The 23,643-nt window shown below is 35.0% G+C and overlaps 1 protein-coding gene across 12 annotated transcripts in view; it reads right to left on the bottom strand.

Annotated features, from left to right (window-relative positions):
• Positions 1-23,643, bottom strand: part of FUT8 (fucosyltransferase 8) — a 287,889-nt gene that overhangs the window by 236,726 nt on the left and 27,520 nt on the right. For 10 of the 12 annotated variants that reach the window (XM_041758780.1, XM_041758777.1, XM_041758783.1 and 7 more), the window contains one exon: positions 9,503-9,541. The exons of the other annotated variants lie outside the window; for them this stretch is intronic. The gene's annotated coding sequence lies outside the window, so the exon portion shown is untranslated. The remainder of the gene's footprint in view (positions 1-9,502; positions 9,542-23,643) is intronic. 12 annotated transcript variants of the gene reach the window in all.

The raw sequence follows: 23,643 nt of genomic DNA on the forward strand, positions 1-23,643 counted from the left end.
ACTTAAAGCATTCTCTATTTCATTTTTTTGTCACTCTAACAAAACTACTATCAATATAATATATAGCAGACACTCAACAATTACCAAACTTCAGAATCTGAAACCTAGAAAGGCCCTTACAGATCATTTGGTCCATTTCTCTTCCATTTTACTTATTGAGAAACTACTACCTTGAGAAGACAGTAACTTTCTCAAGCTAGTTAATAGTAGAGTACAAACTAGAACTAAGGCAACTTGATTTCTATACTGGTATTCTTTCCACTACATCATCCTGTTGCCAAGAACTCTGAAGAGCCTGAGATTTTATCCTACATGCAAGCTAAGCAATCAGCCTGCCAGTCATGGATACTGAGAAACATCATCATCTAGCCACACACAACTGAGATACTGAGGATTGAAACCACATACTTCCTTGTATCCTTGCACTGGGTTGAACACTGTCCCCCTAAAATACATTAACGGTCAACATGACCTTACTTGGAAATAGGGTCTTTGCAGATATAATCAAGGTAGCATGAGTTTACAGTGGATTAAGGTGAGCCCTAATCTAGTGACGAGCGTCCTTATAAAAAGAGGGAAACTTGGATACAGATACAGAGGGAAGACCACCATATGAAGATGGAGGTAGAGATTAGAATTATATTACCACAAACCAAAAAACACCAAGGACTGCTTGTAAACACCAGAAGTTAGAAGAGAGGAGAAAGAATTCTTCCCTAGAGCCTATAGTTTTAAGCAAGAAGTATGTGATTTATTATAGCAACCCTAAGAAGCTAATATACCTACACACACATCTTCTGGTATATAATAACAAGATTTGGGGACACCTGGGTGGCTCAGCAGTTGAGTGCCCGCCTTCGGCCCAGAGCGTGATCCTGTAGTCCCTGGATTGAGTCCCATATTGGGCTCCCTGCATGGAGCCTGCTTCTCCCTCTGCCTATGTGTCTGCCTCTGTCTCTCATGAATAAATAAATAAAATCTTAAAAAAAAAAAAACCACACAAGACTTATTACTCCAATGTCCTCATTAGCATAATTCTACTATTCCAGGAGATTCTTGCATAAATATAAATTTGTTTGTTCATCACAGAAGCTTCAGGAAAGACCCATCAACTCTTCAATAGGAAGCATCAACAATTTTCAAATCCTTGCCTTTCTGTTTCCACCAATTCTAAACTATTACAATATTCCATTCTAAGCAAGCCCCATCACCACCACTTAAGACTCAAACCAAACTTCAAATTCTCAAATTTTGACCTTGGCTTTGCCCCTCTAAAATACCACAAGGCTTTTTTAAGGTGGTATTCTCCTTCACAGCAATAAGCAATAAACTCAGCTTTATTTTATCAATAGGTTGTGTTAGTGATATTGGCAAGTCAGCATAAGATAATCCTAACAGAAATTATGACACTCCTGGGTCAGAGACAAAGAATAGTTTAGTACTCAAAATAATAGCAGTAGCCAGAGTATCATCATTTGCACTGGTTCCCCAAGCCCTAATTCTTAAAAGGCAACACAAGGTGAGCCAGTGATGCCTGCATACACAGTAGGTTGCATTACAGGAAAAGAAAATTGAGCTTATGAAACCCTACTCTGGTTTACAAGCAAATGTGCCCTATCTTTTCCCCGAAGGGATTATCTTGAGTATCCTGGACAGCACAGAAATCTGTAACCTGTCCTTAGGAAAACACTGTTTCTATCTTCATAGGCTGTTTGCTATACAAATTTCCTTGAAAAGACAGCCCCAAACAAAAGCTATCAATGCTTCTGCTCAGAATATGGGCAGAAACACAAAAGATTCATGCAGAAAAAAGGGAAAAAAAAGATTCATGCAGAATTACCCTCAAATAGGTGTCTCCCTTTGTCCTAAAGGGCTAGAAATTCTTAGGAAATCAGGATGAAATTAGTATAATACAATGAATAGAAGATTTACAAGAGAAAAAATTAGAGCAAAGAGGTGAACTTTCTGTATAACTACAACCACAAGAGTCACAATTTCTTTATATGTCTATATATCAAATATCCAAAAGTAAATACTTATATGTTATTTTAAAATGTCACATTTCTAAAATAGTATCTTGAACAAGTTTTTTCTTTGGTTGGTTGGTTTTCTTTGTTTGTTTTTTTTTGTTTTTTTTGCTAATATTCTAGGCTTGGTAGTGCTAATGAGAAAAAAGGAAACTGGTAGTTCTAAACTTTGCTAATTATACCTATAAACATGCTTATTAGTGAAATCCAGAGCAGAATATAATACATTATTTTAGAGTGCTTAGGGTTTAAATAAAAAAAACTAAGGTCCATACTTAAGTAAAGTATTTGTGAAACTAGAGGTCTCATTTAAATTTTATAGTTTTAAATTAATCTACATAAAAGTGTTTTGAGATAGTTTAAAAAATTATTTGTTAGACTTCTCTAGCTATATTTAAACATCAGCATTTTTTATGCATCTGTTTGAAAACTGAGATTGTATCTCATACCATTTCAATAGTGACCTGTTCTAACTTAAAGTCAAATGAAAAAGAAATTAAAAACTGAGTTGTGTAAACAATTTTAAATAGAGCAATTTAACAAAGCTGGAGGTATCACAATTCAGATTTCACATTATCCTACAAAACTGCAATAATCAAATCAAAACAATATGGTACTGGCCCAAAAAGAGATACATCAATGGAACAGAATGGAGAGCCCAGACATAAACACATGCTTCAATGGTCAATTAATCTATGACAAAAGAGACAAGATAGGCAATGGGGAAAAGATCGTCTCTTCAATAAATGGTGTTGGGAAAACTAGACAGTGGCATGCAAAAAAAAAAAAAAAAGAAGAAACTACATCACTTTCTTACACCATACACAAAAAATAAACTCAAAATGGATTAAAGATCTCAATGTAATACCTGAAATCATAAACTTAAGAAAGAAAAAAATAGGCAATGATCTCTTGGACATTGACCTTAGTGATATTTTTCTGGATAGGTCTCCCCAGGCAAGTAAAACAAAAGCAAAAATAAACAATTGGGATTACATCAAACCAAAAAGCTTTTGCACAGAGGGAAAAAAAAGAGAGAAAAGAAAGAAAAGAAGAAAGAAAGAAAGAAAAGAAAAGAAAAGAAAAGAAAAGAAAAGAAAAGAAAAGAAAAGAAAAAAAAGAAAAGAAAAGAAAAGAAGAAAGAGAAAGAAAGAAAGAAAGAAAGAAAGAAAGAAAGAAAGAAAGAAGAAACTATCAACAAAATGAAAAAGCAGAAAGCAGAATGAGAGAAGATACTTACAAATGAAAAATCTAATAAGGGGCTAATACCAAAACATATAAAGAACTCATACAACTCAACACCAAAAAAAACAAACAATCCAATTAAAAAATGGGCAGAAGACCTCAAAGAATATATACATGGTCAACAGAAACATGAATATCACTAGTCATCAGAGAAATGCAAATCAAAATCACATTGAGATACCAACTTATACCAGTCAGAATAGAATGGCTAGTATCAAAAAAAAAAAAAAAAAAAAAAAAAAAAAAAAACCAAGAAATAGCAGGTGTTGACAAGGATATGGAGAAAAGGGAACCCCCGTGCCTGTTAGTGGAATTGTAAATTGGTACAGCCACTATGAAAAACAATATGGAGTTTTCTCAAAAAAATAAAATAGAAATACCATACAACACAGCAATTCCACTTTTTGGGTATTTATCCATAAAAAACAAACACACTAATTTGAAAAGATACATGCACCCATATGTTTACTGCAGCATTAGCCAAATATGGAAGTAACATAAATGTCCACTGACAGATGAATGGATAAAGATAATGAATATTACTCAGCCATTAAAAAATAATGAAATCTTGCCATTCATGAAACATGGATGGAGAGTACTATGCTAAGTGAAATAAGTCAGATGGAAAAAGACAAGTACCATATGATTTCACTCATATACAGAATCTCAAAAAACAAAAGACAAAAGAAACAGAACTCATGAAAAGAGAACTGGTAGTTGCCAGAGAGGTAGGGGGATAGACAAAATAGATGAAGGGGATTAAGAGGTACAAATTTTCAGTTATAAAATAAATAAGTCACAGGATGGGGAATGCAGTCAGTAATATTGTGATACATTTGTATGGTGAAAGAAAATAATCACATTTACTGCGGTAACCATTACATAACATATAACTGTTGAATCATTACGCTGTACATATAAAACTAATATGTCTCATGGGATGCCTGGGTGGCTCAGCAGTTGAGTGTCTGCCCTTGGCTCAGGGCGTGATCCCGGAGTTCCGGAATCAAGTCCCACATCGAGCCTCCTGCATGGAGCCTGCTTCTCCCTCTGCCTATGTCTCTGCCTCTCTTTGTGTCACTCATGAATAAATAAATAAATCTTTAAAAGAATAATAATAATATAATGTTTCAGGTTCACACTGAGCATGGAGCCTGCTTAAGATTCTCCCTCTCCCTCCGCCCTGCCCCTTACTTGTGAGTGTGCATGCACATGTGTTCTCTCTCTCTCTCTCTCTCTCTCAAAGAAAAAAAAAACTTTTAAAAAAAATTAATATTATGCTCTTTGGCAAATGGAATTTGTGTTCCCACATTCTAGCTGTCCATCCCTTTCCTAATACTTGGTTTTCAGTTATGTCTTTGATGCTGTATTAAAAAAGTTATGCCAGATAACTTACATAATTAATACAACATGAAAAGAATAGCTCAAATCTGAAGAAATCATGACTTCTGAGCATAGTGCTTGACTCTGTGTTGCATTTACCCAATGACCAAAAAACTGTTCTCTCAGGAACATCTTTAAAATGCTGAGACTCTGCCTAAAATGTTTTACCTATTTTGGAGATGTTCCCTGAGAACACAATAAAGCGTACCCTTATATCTATAGAGATACTATGAAAGTCATGTAACTTATCTAAAACATTCAGAAACAACAGAACAGTTCAAAGTTGCAGACTCTTTTAGTCTCCAGCCTGAGGAGCTGGAATCTAAAGCAACATTCTCTGAGTCAGAGTATATGTTACTCAAGATGTCTTTATTTCTGTAGCACATAAAGAATTAGATAATCCTTATAAATAATCAATAGCCTTTTTGAGATCACAACATAGCTAATTGTATATGTTCACAACTTCCCCAAGGCAAAAGTACAGTTTCCATCACTTTCAACCCAAATATTCCTTCAAGAAAGTTAAAATTGACTTTCCATGCCCAACCTTTGCCATCTTTAAGGATAAGTATGATCTTTAACATAAGAGAATTACTTGACTTTTCTAAATAGGTAGGTTTCAAAGCTACCATAAGAAGGTTAACTATACAGACCTATCTACACATTACTGATCTGGTACTATATTAAAGAAAGCAATGTGATTTTTCAATAGTCAGGAAACGCCACAAGATTCAATATTTCCCCATTTCTAACAATTTTGTATCACCTCCCTTTACATACTCAAATTAATCATAAATTGCAGGTCTCTTCTCCTACCCACAAGATCTGTTTAAAAAATTTTTGGTTATGTATTTTTTAAAATTTTTTTAAGATTTTATTTATTTATTCATGAGAGCCAGAGAGAGAGAGAGAGAGAGAGAGAGAGAGGCAGAGACACAGGCAGAGGGAGAAGCAGGCTCCATGCAGGGAGCCCGATGTGGGACTCGATCCCAGGTCTCCAGGATCACACCCCAGGCTGCAGGCAGCACTAAACCGCTGCGCCACCAGGGCTGCCCTTGGTTATGTATTAAAGCCATTTTTTAAAAGAAATGCAACTCCAACCCAAAAAAACAATAGTAAAATCATTGTGATCTTTTTAATAATGACAAATAACATTCTATTAATAAATTATATTAATAAAACACTAAGGATAATTCTACTGATAAATATTCTATTAATGGAATGATATTTTTTAAATGTGTAACTGCATGTTAAAAGGATTACACACCAAGTGGGATTTACTCCTGGAATGCAAGGATTATTCGACATGAAAATTTATCAGTGTAATATGCTACATCAACAAAATGAAAAACCCATATGATCATCTCAATTGATGTAAAAAAAAAAAGCATTTGAAAAAATTCAGTACCCTCTCATGATGGAAATACTCAACAAAACAGGAACAGAAGGAAATTACCTCAATATAATATAAGTCATATGTGAAAAACCCACAGCAAATATCATACTCAATGGTGAAAGACTGAAAGCTATTCCTCTAAGATCAGGAACAAGGAAAGGAAGCCCACTTGCCCTGCTTCTTTTCAATGCAGTACTGGAAGCTCTAGCCAGAGCAACTCGGCAAGGAAAAAAAAAAAATACAAGGCATCCAAATTGAAAAGAACAAAGTAAAATTATCTATTTGCAGATAATATGATCTTCTATGTAAGAAAACCCTAAAGACTCCACAAAAAAAGGTCTTAGTACTAATAAATTAATTCAGCTAAGTAGCAGGATATAAAATCAACATACATACAAAAACAAACTGCATTTCTACATACAACAAACAATCTGAAAAGACAATTACAAAAAGAATTCCATTCACAACATCAAAAAGAAAATAATTATAAATTAACCAAAAAGGCAAAAGACTTTACAATGAAAACTACAAAATACTGATGAAAGAAATTAAAAAAGACATAAATAAATGGAACCACATCCCATGTTAGTAACACTGGAAGACTTAATATACTTAAAATGTCATACTAGCCAAACAGATCAACAGATTCAATGCAACAAAACCCTAATCACATTTTTTGCTGTATAGAAAAATCCACCCTAAAATTCACATGAAATCTCAAGGGACCCCAAAGAGCCAAAACAATCTTGAAAAAGAACAGGAAAACCAGAGGGCTCACACTTCCTGATTTCAAATTTTACTATAAAACTACAGTAACATAAACAGTGTGGTGCTGGGGCACCTGAGTGGATCAGTTATGATTAAGTATCTGCCTTCAGCTCAGGTCATGATCCCAGGGTCCTGGGATCCAGCCCTGCCTTGTTCCCTGATACTCCCTCTCCCTCTGCCCCTCCATCCCACTTGTGTGAGGGGTATGAATACAGTCTCTCTCTCTCTCTCTCTCTCTCTCTCTCTCTCAAATAAATGAATAAAATCTTTAAAAAAAACAAACAAACAACAAAAAAAAAAATAGTGTGGTATTGCCACAAAAACAGACCTATGGACCAATGGAATAGGGAGCCTAGAAACAAACTTTCACATATATGATCAAATGATTTTTGACAAGAGTGCCAATAACCTTCAAAGGGAAAAAAAGAACAGTCTTTTCAATAAGTGGTGCTAGGAAAACTGAATATCCACACAAAAGAATGAAAACTGAATTCTTACCTAATATATACACAAAAATTAACTCAAAGTAGATCAAGTATCTAACTGTAGGACCTAAAATAATAAAACTCTTAGAAGAAAACATAGGACAAAAGCCTCATGACACTTAATTTACCAATGATTTCTTAGTTATGACACTAAAGACACAGAGCAAGAAAAAGAAAGGAAAAATAGACAAACTCAACTTCATGAAAAACTTTTGTGCATCAAAAGATAACACCCACAAAGTAAAAAAGCAACACAGAGACTGGGAGAAAATATTTGTAAATCATATATCAGATAAGGGATTATTATCCAGAATATATAAAGAACTCCTAAGCCTCAACAACAAAAAACAACCCAATTCAAAATTGGAAAAAAAAAAACATGAATAGATATTGTTCCAAAAAAGATATACAAATGGCCAATAAGCCCATAAAAAGATGTTCAATGGCACGAATCATTAGGGAAATGCAAATCAAAATTACAAAAAAAAAAAAAAAAAAACCACACAACTACAATTTCATACCCGTTAAGATGGCTACTGTCAAAAAATAGAAAATAAAAATTGTTGGCAAGGAGGTATAGAAACTGAAACCTTTGTGCACTGCTGATAAGACTATAAAATGGTATAGCCACTGTGGAAAAAAGTATGGTGGTTCCTCAAAAAATTAAAAATAGAATTACCATATAATCTAGCAATTCCATTTCTGAATATATACTCAAAAGAACTGAAAATGAGCTGTTGAAGAAATATTTTACATTCATGTTCATAGCCACATTATTCACAATAGCTAAACTATGGAAGCAACCTATACCCAACAAACAGTAAGTATATAAATAAGCAAAATGAGGTGTGTGTGTGTGTGTGTGTGTGTGTGTGTGTGTATACACATGGAATATATATATGGAATATATATATATATATATGGAATAGATATATGGAATATACAATGGAATATTATTCAGCCTTAAAAAGAAAGGAAATCTTGTACTATGCTACAACATGGATGGACCTCAAGGACATTATGCTAAGTGAAATAACCCAGTCACAAAAAGACAAATGCTATGGTATTACTCCTCTCATATGAATTGCTTAGAGTCAAATTCATAAACATAGAAAGTACAATATACTGCTTGCCAGGAGTTGGAGGGAATAGAGAATGGGTTGTTATTGTTTAATAGGTATACAGTTGAATTTTACAAGATGAAAAGAGTTACAGGAAGGGATGGTATGACTGCATTACAATGTGAATGTACTTAATACCACTGAACTGTACACTTAAAAATGGCTAAGATGGTAAATTTTATGTTACGTATTTTGTTTTATAAATATTGTTATATAGAAGTATTTTATCACCAAAAAGAAAAAAAAAAGAAAAAAAGTATGACTAAAATAATCACCAAAAACTAGAAACTCCCCAAATGTCCATCAAGTGGTGAATAGATAAACTATGGTATATCCCCATATGGTAGAACACAGCTCAGCAATAAAAAGAAGAACAAATTACTAGTACATATAACATGAATGAATACAAATGCATTAAGCTAAGTGAAAGAAGCTAGACTTTAAATGCTACATACTAAATGATTCTATTTAAATGACATAACAGAAAAGGAAGACTTTAGGGACAAAAAACAGATCAGTGGTTGCTAGGAGTTGAGATGAGGGAGAAGTTGACCACAAAGAGACAACATGAATGAATTTAGGGATGAATATACATTTGTCAAAATCCATAGACTGAACACTAAAAACAAATAATAATTTTGATATACAACTAAAATCTGGATAAGAATCAATCCTTTAAGTCAGCTACAAAAATGTCAAAAAATTCTAAAAGGAGTTATTTATTTTTGACACCAAAAGTACAATATGCCATATTCAGCCACAACTTGTTTTATCCAGCCCCTTAAAGTCTACTTTAATTATTAAACCAGGAGTAAAACACTTTTTTTATTTTATGCACTACATAGTAGGTAGTGTGAAAAAATCTGTTACTTAATACATAATTCAATAGAGTTCAGAGTGATTTGGTCTTTCCTATTCACCACCATATACATACATAGCTTTAAACACAAAATTATCCACTGCTCAAGATATTAACTTATAATTGGAACAGGGAAGTGCTATCCACAAAATATATTAACCTGAATTTGTTTAGTTAATCAATAAAGGCAATAGAACACTTTATCTTGAAAAACATACCATCTGGGTCATGGGTGCTCTCTTAGCAAAAGCAGCAACCTGGAACAACAAACAAACGAACAAATGAAATTCAGTCCTACTCAAAGTTCAGTTAGAATATCTTCAATTATTATTGCGATTTAAAAGATTCCTTTTTTCCCCTTATAGTACGTCATAACACGTAAAACAGAGGCAGATCGAGAATTAGGCTTCCTACTAAGTAGGGAGCCTAACTCAGGGCTTGATCCCAAGACTCCAGGATCATGACCCAAGCCAAAGGCAGACATTTAACTGACTCAGCCACCTAAGTGTCCCCATGTAAAACTTTTATATGTTCACTTCTGTAAGTAGTGTTTTTCAAATCCCGATAAAGAATGGGTTTTTACTTTATTGCAATCAAACACAGTAACAGTGTCTTAATTAATTAGCTTCATAGTTTATCTTAAAATAAGTCAGCATCCATAAAACTTACTTAGTGAACACAAAATTCTTTAATTTTTCTACTTTTTAACATATAGGGCAATCAGAATTGTCTCTCTCTTCAGACTATTGCACAAAATCTTCTACATTCCTCACACCCCAATCAGCTCTACAGGCCTAATTTCTGACTATCTTCTTTTTTTTTTTTAATTTTATTTACTTATTCATGAGAGACACAGGGAGAGAGAGGCAGAGACACAGGCACAGGCAGAGGGAGAAGCAGGCTCCATGCAGAGAGCCCAACGTGGGACTCGATCCTGGATCTCCAGGATCATGCCCTGGACCGAAGGCAACACTAAACCACTAAGCCACCTGGGCTGCCCTACAGAGAATTCCATTCAAGCCAATTTAATTTGCTTGTTTTCTACAGAATAATTTTGTCAGTCTCAGCTATCACCCTGCAACACACCATTCCTTCTTTTCAGAACAGGGACTTTTCCTTCTTTATCCTCTTAGTGAATCAATGTATATCCATCAATGTTCTCAAAATCCAGCCCCTCCATTTCTCCCTGAAAGCTGACATAATCACTCTGTACTCCATTAATCTTTGCTAGAATATATTGTTGCCTTATACATGTGATATTTCATATGATCTTCTAATAAGGAATTCTATCTCCTATTTATTTTACCTTGCTAATATCTACTACTATGTTTGACATATAGAAAGTTAATGATATGACTGACAAGTGAACGGTCTTAATAAAGATTCCACATCAACAAAAAATCCAATCATGAAACGGGCAGAAGACATGAACAGAAATTTCACAGAGGAAGACATAGACATGGCCAACAAGCATATGAGAAAATCCTCTGCATCACTTGCCATCAGGGAAATACAAATCAAAACCACAATGAGGGGATCCCTGGGTGGCACAGCGGTTTAGCGCCTGCCTTTGGCCCAGGGCGCGATCCTGGAGACCTGGCATTGAATCCCACATCGGGCTCCCAGTGCATGGAGTCTGCTTCTCCCTCTGCCTGTGTCTCTGCCTCTCTCTCTCTCTCTCTCTCTCTCTCTTTTTCTGTGTGTGACTATCATAAATAAATAAAAATTTTAAAAAAACCCACAATGAGATACCACCTCACACCAGTAAGAATGGCAAAAATCAACAAGACAGGAAACAACAAATGTTGGAGAAGATGTTGAGTAGGGGGAACCCTCTGGCACTGTTGGTGGGAATGCAAACAGGTACAGCCATTCTGGAAAACAGTGTGGAGGTCCCTCAAGAAGTTAAATTGTACTACTGGGTATTTACCCCAAAGATACAGATGTAGTGAACTCTGGGACACCAGCACCCCAATGTTCATAGCAGCAATGTCCACAACAGCCAAACTGTGGAACGTGCCACGATGTCCTTCAACAGATGAATGGATAAAGAAGATGCGGTGTGTATATATATATATATATATATATACACACACACACACACACACACACACACACACACACACACAATGGAATAGTACTCAGCCATCAGAAAGGACAAATACCCACCAATTGCTTCAACATGAATGGAACTGGTGGGTATTGACCTGAGCGAAATAAGTCAATTGGAGAAGGACAATCATCATATGGTTTCACTCATATGTGGATTATACAAAATAGTGAAAGAGATTATAAGGGAAAGGAGGGAAACTGAGTGGGAAAAATTAGAGAGGGAGATAAACCATGAGAGACTCCTAACTCTGGGAAACAAAGGGTTGTGGATGGAGAGGTGGGTGGGGAGTTGGGGTAACTGAGTGATGGACACTGAGGAAGGCACTTGATAGGATGAGCACTGGGTGTTATACTATATGTTGGCAAATTGAACTTAAATAAAACAAATGTAAAAAAATAAAGATTCGCAAACCAAATGTTCACTGAGTATGTATGTGCAAGTCCCTAAATACAAAAACCCAAGAATAATATAGCGACACAATACGTTCTTTAGAAATATGTTTTTTTGGCAATTACTTTACTAATGTTACAACATGAGATTTAGGATCTCACATGAGATCAGTGAGATCAGAGAGAAGCAGTCTTTCTCCAATGACATCAAAGCCTACTGAAACCAATTTTTGGTAATTAGGAACAATACTGAATCTAAGCATAAAGGTAATCCAATTATTTTCATTTTAAATTCCAAAAGTCAAAAGTCTATTATGAGGCAGCACAGTTTATTAGTAAGAATATTCAATAAACTCTAAGCTAAAAAGAATAAGTACATTTGTATAGTGCATTACTATTGACATTATCTTATCTGCTAGATCTGGTTGAAAAAGACAAACCAGGGGTGCCTGGGTGGCTCAGCAGTTGAGCGTCTGCCTCAGGGTGTGATCCCGAGGTCCCAGGATCGAGTCCCCCATCGGGCTCCCTGTATGGAACCTACTTCTCCCTCTGCCTATGTCTCTGCCTCTCTCTCTCTGCCTCTCATGAATAAATAAATAAAATCTTTAAAAAGAAATAAAAAGACCACTGCTAAGCCTGAACCAACTACTCCAGGGACCCATAAACAATTCCTAAACGGCCATTAACTATAAAAATCAGCCATGGTTCATCATTATTCCTTCCTTGTAACTTCACCCAGAAGTCTTTACCAACTTCTCACAATAATCCAGTAGTTTTAGGATTTATACTTCAAACTGTTACAGAGTAATGGGTACCAGATTTACCCTCAGACAGTAAACAACTACAAAACTAGACAAAACATATGACATAGCAGTTTATAGACAGTGGACAATAATTAGTGTAGATCTGCATTCCCTGACAGAAGCAAACAAGCTAGATAAGCCCCATGAACATCTTGACTTTCTGCCAAGAGACATGCTCTAGACACTACAGCAGGCAGGAAGATTCAAAACAGCACAGCAAACTACTTAATTCGAAAAGACAAAGATAAGTTCAGTAAAGTACAGGTGACAGGAATTACCAGAATACTGTATCAGAGAGGAGGAGTTAAGCAGAGAAAAGCTCTAAGCATTTAGGTAGGGGTTCACTTGATTCTGACTCAATACTAATCTACATACACTTAAGAGTAAAATTCTACGAGGTCAGGCAGAAAACAACTGCTGAGGAGTTTAAAGAAAAAAAAAAAAAAAAGAACAATGCAAGGTTCAAACAGAGCTTGGAACAATGGAGGTTCCATCCAACCAAAGCAGAGAACGACTTTGTATATTCTGGGCAATAAGTAGAGACCTCGGTGTCGCTAAATCAGTCCTAGAATAAAGACTACTTACTCTCAAATGATCCCAACAGAACTTAAAAACAAACCTTGAAGGAATAACTGGAACTTCAATTTAACATCTGTAACCAGATGACCAGCCAAATGGAAAACGTCATTATTCACAGGGCATCAGGTAAAGTACTAAGAAAGGTTCTGCCTCAGTAGTGGGGCAATTAGATTAAATGGTCCCACTTAACAAAGATTAAAAGCACTATCTTAAAGGATCAAACACTTTACAAGTGACTTCAATACATTCCAGAAAAAGTTTCAAGAATATTTATAGGAATACAAAAATATCCTCACGCACAAGGTAAAATTTGCAATGTCTTCTTCCTTTACATGCCTGATAAGCTTCAATTGATTTCCAAGCAGGTTTAAAAAAAAAGAATAAGAAAAAGAAAACAGAGCCATAATGAGTAAAAATATCAATCAAAAACAGCCTAAACATGACATAGTTGATAGGATTAGGAAACTAGGACATTAGAAGTTGTTATAAATCCCATATATTCTAGAAGCTAGAAAAAAAGGTTGACTACATTTTCAGTAAAGACAGAATAAAAGACCCAACCCAAACATCTAAAAATGACAACTAGAATGTTGGAGATGCTCTGACACTCAGTGATTAAGATTTTCTGATGGATTCAGAGCTCTATTCCTGGTATTATATGTAGTAAGGTAGGAGTATTATATTGTTCCCTCAATTCCTTTTGAGTGGTTCTTCCTAGCCTCAAGTAGTTCCCTCACAGGCATGTACTGATTAGTACTCAACTGAATTCTTGAAAATTCTCCTGTAACTCTTTCTCTGATGTTCTGTCCTGTGAACTCTAGCTGCCTTGGGTCCCTACAGCCTATCAGCTCCTTCTCTTCAACTCAGGAAGATCTCGTGGCTCCTCCTGGGTTCTACTGACCTACACTATGCCTAAAAACTCTCTCCAGGCTAGAGCAATCTTAAGTCTCACATAATTTATTTCCTGTCACTCAGGGATCAAAGACTTTTGCTGCCTGATGGCAATGTCTTAGGAAGTGTTGTTTCATATCTTTAATCCACTTAGTTGTTGAGGGTGTAAGGATATTAATCCCTATTGGTACATCCTGGATAGAAGCACTATTTTCATTCTTTCGAAGGGGATCTATGAGCTAGATTAATTTCGTGATAGCAAAAAAAAAAAATTCGTGATAGCAATAAACACTGAAATTTTCAAAACATTAGAGTCAATTAACACCACTCATATGTTATCCTAAAGCATATAATAAATGCATAATATGGGGTAGAAAAGAATAGCAACCATGAAGTGAAATAGTCAAATACCAGCTGAGCTCAAAGAATAAACAGGATACAGTAATCAAAATTAGTAAAAAGTTATTTGTTGGCTATGTATTTAACAGACAATGCAACTAATCTAGAGTAAGGTCTTCTACCAAAAAATGAGGAAAGATTACGTTTGGTATGTTGCTGAAGTGCAGGTGGTCAAGATAAAAAACAAATGATAGGTAATTCCCAAGTTGCTTACCAAGAGGTTTTTGATAGAAGCAAGAAAGAGATATAACCTACGCACCCAATATTCCTGTAGCTGGCTCTTAACTTCCCTGTGTTTCTCTATGAGAGCCTTAGTAATCCAAGCTTGCCTACACACTGGTTAAAATGGCTTTTGATGAGGCCACATCAGAACTTGATACAGTAAATGAAGCCTCATCCAAAGCAACCCTCAGGGCACCTGGGTGGCTCAGTGGTTGGGCCTCTATCTCCGGCTCACGGTGTGATCCTGGGGTCCTGGGACCCAGTCTCACATCAGACTCCCTGTAGGGAGCCGCTTCTCCCTCTGCCTATGTCTCTGCCTCTCTTTCTCTCTCATGAATAAATAAATTAAATCTTTAAAAAGAAAAAAAAGGACAGCATCCTCATCATGAGGTTGCTCAGAGACAACCTAACATTATAGACAGCAGACAGTGCAGGAGAAGACTGTGATGTTGCAGAAGAGATTAGAAAACTAAGTGCATACAGGGTGTAATCCTTCTCCCCCTCAAGAAACCTTTGTACACATCTCCATTTCTTATTCCTCTTGAATGTTCTATAGCAAAGAAACCCATTCATGTGTATGGAATCAAATGTTTATAGTCTTTTCGCACTGCAGCTTTGGGAAAAACCCATTCCTTGATTTGTGTTTGCCTTAGCCCTCCTGGTGTGCAGTTACTGCTGTAGAAAACTATTAATAGCTTCATTTCACATAAACATAAGTAACTTCCGAACACTTCCATAGAGGACTAAAAATGTATCTGGTATTTAAGTAATCTGAACCAGTTCTGCAAGTAATTGTGTTTTGTATTACTTTGAAGATATGAAAATGTAGTTAATTATCATTTAAAGAGTATTCTACATAACTTAATTTCTATTTTCCCTCTCTTTTTCCCAGGGTTTCCTTTTCAGTAAGCAACTTTTCCATGCTCTTAATATATTCCTTTTTGGTAGGAATCCAGAAGTATGAGATTAAATGGAAAAGCATTTGACATTTCTGGGCTGGATGTCACAAATTAAAAGGCCTCCTGTATCCTGTATATGATGGAGATCTTGTATGTCAACAGGAGTTTCCTTATTCACTCTTCATTTGCTATTTAAGTTGACAACTTTCCTTCCTAAGAAAAATTTACTTATACCTCCTGCCTTTGGAGTTCTGGTATTCACTTTACTACGTAACAGAAGTAGCATGTTGCCACTAGAACGCAAGCATTGCTTTTGGCAAGTTAAAGTGTATGTCACTTCTTAATACACTAGAAAGAGGAAACAAAGTACACAAGTCTACACCTAAAACCTTAGTACTTTTTCATGCAGATTTGTTCAGGTGTAAGAGGGCATCCAGTTTGTCTAGTATTGTTAGAGAGTTGGACTGCTATTGTGTGGTCACTCATTACAGTCCCAAAATAGCCTTACGAAATGTTATGCCTTATTTAACAGCAAAGTAACATACAATTAAAAAATGTAAAGAGATCCTTTTATAGTTATGATCCTTTCAAGTGGTATGAAATCAAAGTCAAAATACTAAAATTTCCATCAGTTATAATACCATCATTCCTTTTAAATTCCCATGGTACACTGAATTTTTAAATCTTTTTCAACTTGCCTTACACTAAATTTGGCTTTTTTCCCCATCCCATCCCCATAAAGCTGTGTACACTGCAAGAGCCAAGACTATGTGTATTTTTATATCCTTTAGTGGTTTGTAACACACTATTGTCTTGACATCCATTAGTATTTAACATTTTCTGCTCACCAATATACCTTATATTCATTTCACACGGATATTGCAAAGATCAAAGAGAGTAACATTTGTGATGGTACTTTGCAAAATAAAAATGTTTTGCAGATCTCAAATGAATTTTATTTCATTATCTGTGATTATCCTAAATCTTAGCTGGCATGTAGTAGAATGCTCCACAGAATAAAAACAGAACTGGCTCTCATGATTAGCATGAATTTAACGGTGGCTCTACAGCATCCTTTATTCTGTCCCCTTTTCTAGAGGTTCTAGAGTCCACTTTGTCATGCTAGGAGTCATCATCCCAATACCATACCTGTCCCCACATCATCTGGCATTTTTATGGTTTCCAGAGCCAGCTCCAGTTCCAGCTCCCAGTCTAACAATTCATAATGACTGGCATGTTCCCTACCACCTTCAGGCCCTATCAGGCCCTTCTCTTACTGGATAAGACACAGAGAAAAAAAAAAATCAACAAAGCAATGTTATGACCTAACATTGGCTCTATGATGAATAAAAAATCACTTGCACCTTTTTTTAAATAATTTTTTATTTATTTATGATAGTCACAGAGAGAGAGAGAGAGAGAGAGAGAGAGAGAGAGAGGCAGAGACACAGGCAGAGGGAGAAGCAGGCTCCATGCACCGGGAGCCCGATGTGGGATTTGATCCCGGGTCTCCAGGATCACACTCTGGGCCAAAGGCAGGCGCCAAACTGCTGCGCCACCTAGGGATCCCTCACTTGCACCTTTTTAAAAAAATGCTAGTATAAATATGTAACATTGCCTTAGCTGCATTTTAAGTAGGATATGAGAAGCTCTGGATGTCGTAACTTTCAAGATTATCGTGATTTTCAAGAACATATTCTGGCATTGAGAAAAGAATCCTAAAATAGAAATGAAGAAGAGTCTTTGAATCTAGTCCCAGCTCTGAATATCAATCTACTACATGATCTTGGATATAACATATCACTTGCCTAGACTTCTAGTTATTCTCCTACAAATCAAAGAACTGGAAAAAACTGTTAAAGTCTCTTGCAGCTCTAAAATTCCAGGAGTGAAAGCCTAAACTATAACTTCTAGGAGCCATTAAAAGTCTCCAGCTTACATATCAATTCACCTTTATGCCTTACTACTAAACACGCCCTCTTTCCCAGAAACATTCTAAATAATTCATCTTGACAAGATACGATTTGAGTAACCAGTCCTAGAACCAAGTGTTTTCTTTAATCTTTTGCTTAAAAAAATTCTTTCCATTCCAAAAACTTATTTTTGCTTCATTATTATAAAACAGAGATGTTTTCTTCTATCTCTTTACCATCATACAGTGATTATAGCTCCCTAATTTACTGTTAACTGAAAAATATAGCTTATATTCACCAAGTTGAGCAATAAACTCACATAAAATTTTCTTCCCCAAAAAACCAGTCCTGGACACCTTCAGTCCTACCTTAAAATTTTTTTTTCAATTTTATAATAGTTTTATATTACAGACAGGTTGCAACAAAGAGTTTCCATATGCCTCATACTCATATCTCCCTATTGTTAACATTTTGCAGTACTATGGAACATTTGTCACAATTAATGAAAAAAAATGTCAAACAGTACTACTAATGAAACTCCATACTTTATTCAGACAAATACACTAAATATCAAAAACAATTTCAAAGCAAACTCGTAAAAAGAGCAATGAAAACATAATACAACATAATGAATGCCACACAGTAAACAGAACATACACAGTAAATAAATGTCAGAGCTAAAATCTAGCATATCTGTGTCAATAATAAATGCAAACAGCTTAACTCCTCTACTTAAAGAAAAAAGTTTAGATTGGTTCCTGAAGTAAAACCTAATTGTATATTACACAAGAAGACCTAAAACAAAGTAACTAAGAAATATTAAAAGGAAAAAGATATGAGCAAAGGTATAATGGGCAAATACAACCAAAAAGGAAGCAAAAGTTATGATCTTATTGACAAGGTAGAATTCAGGCCCAAAAAAACATCTGCCAAGACAAAGTAGAAATTTTTATATGCTAAAAGACTAATTAACAATGAGGAAGATAAATCAGTTATGAATACTTTTGCACCAAATAACCCCAGTCACAAGTTCTATAAAACAAAAATCTACAGCAGCTATATGAAAAGTTTAATAGACACAGAGTAATCGTAAGTGAAGCTACAGAAGACCAAAGCCATGTAATCAGTAAGGGAAATTATTGTAACATATTGAATTTACTATATTGAATTTAGTGTTGTAATAGAGAAAATCTCTTTTCATGTGGATGTGGACTATTCACAAAAAGGATCATATATAATATCATACAGAAAATCTCAGTAAGTTCACAATAGAAATAACATAAATTATGTTTTCTGATCACAGTGCAATAAAACTACACATGAAATATAGTAACAAAAAGCCCTTACTCCTACAGGTTAAAAAACGTTTTCTTAAACAACTTGAATAAAACAGAAAAAAACAAAATTGCATAATACATAAAAAAATACGATGAACTCCAAGTGGATCAGAGATCAAAATATAAAAATTAAACCATGAAAGTCCTGTAAAAAAAATAAATGATTTCAAATATAACCTGTGAATGACAACAGTCTAGCAGTGACTTAAAGTCCAAAAGCAAAAGATATAGTTTTTAAATGATAAACTCAAAAAACGCTATTTTTTAAAGTATGCATGGCCAAAATCCCCACAAACCTGTAAGTAAAGGCAGAAAACAAACTGAGAAAATATGTGGCTACTAACCACTACTGCATACTTGAATTGTGGCCAGTCCAAACTCAGAGGTGCTGTAAGTATGAAATACATCCAAGATTTTGAAGACTTGGTACAAAGAAGAATTAAAACAAAATATCTCATTAATAATTTTTATATTGATTACATGTCAATGATATACTAATTCTGACTGTTGAAATGATAGTATTTTAAATATATGTGGTAATATTTAGATATATAATTAAGTTAATCATAATTAAAAGTATACTTTTAATTTTATAATGTACAATTTTAAGTCTTCTAGTAGCCACAAATGGCTCACATTTACCTATCAGATAGCACTAATTTATATCAATCCCCCAGCTCTGCTGCCATTCTAAAGACAGACTTTCACAAATACAATAAAACATATGGAGGTTATTCCAATGAGATATCATTTATAATAGAAAAGATTAGAAATATCTCAACAGGGTCTGGATGAATAAATTATAATACATTAACACAATGGATATTATACAGCTTTAAAAAAGTATGAAGAGGATCTCTATGTACATATTGCTCTCCAGGATATACTGCTGTATAAATAAAAGCTAAGTACAGAACAAATACAAGGTATGCCAGCTTTTCAGGAAAAATGTAGATATATCTTATTTTCTTAAAAACAAAGTACTGGAAACACCAAAATTAGTAAAAATAGTTACTTGTAAAAGGCAAAGAAAGGGGCCATGAAGGAGGAGACACAGGTAAAAGTAAGACTTACCTAAGGGCATATGACTAAATAGTTTTGATTTTTGCACTAAGTGAATGTTCTGCATATTTAAGAATAAAATTAAATCAAAAGGAAAAACAAAAGCACCCAAATCATCTTAAACTTCTAATGAATCAGTAAAATTACTACACGAAAAAAAGATTTAATGTTTGCGTCATATGTATGTATGTGTGTTTTTATTTTTTTTTAATTTTTTTATTTATTTATTCATGAGAGATGGTTGGGGGTGTGCAGAGACACAGGCAGAAGGAGAAGCAGGCTCCATGCAGGTGCCTGACATGGGACTCAATTCCGGGTCTCCAGGGTCACACTCTGGGCTGAAGGCAGCGCTAAACCACTGAGCCACCCGGGCTGCCCTGTATGTGTGTTTCTAAAGATTTTATTTATTTATTCATGAGAGACACAGGGAAGCAGAGACACAGGCAGGGGGAGGAGAAGGCTCCCTGCAGGGATCCCAATGTGGGACTGGATCCCAGGACCCCCAAATCACGACCTGAGCCAAAGGCAGACGTTCAAACACTGAGCCACCCAGGTGCCCCCACACAAAAAAGATTTAAAATGACTCTGAAAGACAGTACTCTGGTAATAGGATATATTAGTATAATATATTCTAAAGAGAAAATGAACTACTAGAGAAATCTTAAGATTCAGTTTTGCAATTTTTGATAAGAGTAATTCAGGTGTGATTTGCAAACAATTTTTTTGCATGGTGTAGAATAAATCAAATAGGTAAATGTGTTTTTAGCAACTAAGATATTTCGTTTGGTGGGGGAAACAAAATATAAAATGAAAAAAACTAAGACAAAATAGACTCTAATGTTAAATTTGAACTGATGTATGATTTTACTTTTTAAAAACAATATATTTCTTAGCTTTGTCCAATAAGAAGTCTTAGAAGCAATGATGCCCCTCAAAAAATGAACCTAGAACCCAGATCATAGTATCTAAATCTTGTTCTCATTTCCAAAGCAGCAAATATATAAAGTTAACCCGGGACATCATCTTCTGCCTGACATCTTTATGAACTCTTTAGTTCAAAGCCCAAAAAAAGTTCCAAAAAAAGATACACAGAACACATGCACACAGACACACAAGAAAACTTGAAGGGGCTCCCACAAGCCAAATTTGAACATATAATCAGCCATACGTGATTATAAAACATTAAATACATAAAAATCAACGAGACTACTGATTAAAAACAAATGGAAGAGGGGGAAGTTCTATGTCATATATGGTAGACTACATTTGTCCAAACCAATCCTCCTATAGGTAACAATTCTAAAACTTGAAAAAGGACAAACAACAATAACTACCTAAAGGCACAGGAACATGAACAGAAGCAGGCAGATTCTGAAGGGCAGTATAGTCTAGTAACAAAAAAATGGCAGCAGTAAGTTTTCAAATATATTGTCCACAGCCTCAGGGGCAGCCATAATCAGTGGCCACACGAAGAAAATAAAATTCCCACAGATACCCACAGATTTTAATTGCAGTTTTTATCTCTCCCAGAATACCAGAGGAAGCTTTCAAAGCAACTGCGAACACAGCAAAGTGAGGGGGAAATTCCAGAAAGAAGAGAGTCAGATAGTAAAGTCATATATTCTACTTGTAACTCTTGCCAAATCTTTGGCAGACCAACTGACTGACCAATGAACTGTATATACGGAGGACAGACAACAGCTAATGATTGGAGGGGAAAAAATAAAACAAAACAAAACAACCACAACTGAGAACTGAACTGCCTCCTAAGATAGAACCTGTAGTATGAGCATAACCAAACTGCCTCCTAACACAAAGGCATCAGCCCTTTTATAGAAGAATATAATGGAATCTATAAAGACTATAATACAAATTTATTTGACATACAAAGGTCAGGAAAGTAAGACCAAACCACAATAAACAAAAAAATAAATACCAACCTTGTAGAATCAGATGTTTGCATCAATAAACAAGGATTTTAAAAGAGCTATTATAATTATGTTCAATGAATAACGGAAAATATGCCCATAAAGAAATAGAAACCACAGAAAATCAACCAAATAGAAATTCTAGAACAGTAAAAGAGTATCTACAACAAGGAGAACATACCAGAAATGACACAGGGAAGAGTTAGTGAACCTAAAGTTAGATCAAGAGAAACTTAACTTTCCCAGAAGTTATTCCTCTTGTAACTGGAAGTGTGTACACTTTGACCGACATCTCATGTCTGTCAACCCCCAGCTCCTGGTAACCACCATTCCACTCTGTTTCTAGTTCAGCTTTTTCAGATTCCACACAGGCAATTCAAGTACCTATCCTGTATGATATACAATATTTGTCTTTCTCTGTCTTATTTTACTTAGCATATAATGCCCCCAATATCCATCCACATTGTCATAAATGATAGAACTTCCTTTCTCTCATAAGAATAACATTCCACTGTATATATGTTATGTACCATATCCCCTTTACCCATTCATCCACTAACAGATATCTTGGCTATTATGAATAATGCTGCAATGAACACAGGAAGGCAGGTATCTCTCCAAGATCCAGTTTCTACTTCCTTCGGATATATACCCAGAAGTAGGATTACTGGATCATACAGTAGCCTTATTTTTAATTTTCTGAGGAACCTCCATACTGTTTTCCATGTGGGTATACTAATTTACACTCCTATCAACAGTTCACTTTTCTCCACAGCCTTGCCAACACTTATTATCTCTTGTCTTTTTGACAACAGCCATTTTAATAGGTGGAAGTGATATCTCATTGTGGTTTTGATTTGTATTTCCCTAGTGATTAGTAACACTGAGCATCTTTCCATGTAACTAAGCCATTTGTATGTCTTTTATGGAAAAATGTCTATCAAGTTCCTTTCCCCATTTTATAACTACATTAAAAAGCTTTTGCTATTGAGTAGTTTAAGTTCTTTATATATTTTGGATATTAAACCCTTATCAAATATATGACTTAGAAATATTCTCTCCCATTCCATAGTTAAGTTCCTTCTTGTGCACTCAATTTGTTGATAGGTTAAATCATGAAAGGATGTTGTGTTTTGTCAAATACTTTTAATGCATCTATTAAGATGACATGATCTTTATCTTTCATTCTAATAACTTGGTTTATCACATTTATTGATTTGTATATGCTGAATCATCTTTGCAACCCAGGGATAAATCCCACTTGATCCTTTTAGTATATTGTTGAATGTGGTTTGGTAATATTTTGTTAAAGATTTTTACATTTTTGTTCATCAGGAATACTGGCCTATAGTTTTCTTTACTTGTAGTGTCCTTGACTGGTTTTCGTATCACGGTAATGCTGGCCCTGCAAAATGAGTTCAGGAGTTATTTCCTCCCCTTATAATTTTCATAAGAGTTTGAGAAAGATTGATATTAACTCTTCTTTAAATGTCTGGTAGAACTCACCAGAAAAGCCATCATCTGAGACTAGGATTTATTTGTTGAGAGGTTTTTGATTACTGATTAAATCTCCTTACTAGTAATTGGTCTGTTCAGATTTTCTATTTTCCTGAGTCAGTTTTGGTATGTTATATGTTTCTGAGAATTCATCCATTTCTCTACATTGCCAACTTGTTGGCATATAATTATTCCTAACAGTCTTATGATCTTTTGCATTTCCATGGTTATAAGTTATAACATCTCATTTCTGATTTTGAATCCTCTTTTTTTCTTAGTAAGTCTAGCTAAGAATATGTCTACTTTATCTTAAAAAAAAAAAAAACC

The sequence above is a fragment of the Vulpes lagopus genome, chromosome 6 (genome assembly GCF_018345385.1).
Source record: "Vulpes lagopus strain Blue_001 chromosome 6, ASM1834538v1, whole genome shotgun sequence".
Lineage (NCBI taxonomy): Eukaryota > Metazoa > Chordata > Mammalia > Carnivora > Canidae > Vulpes > Vulpes lagopus.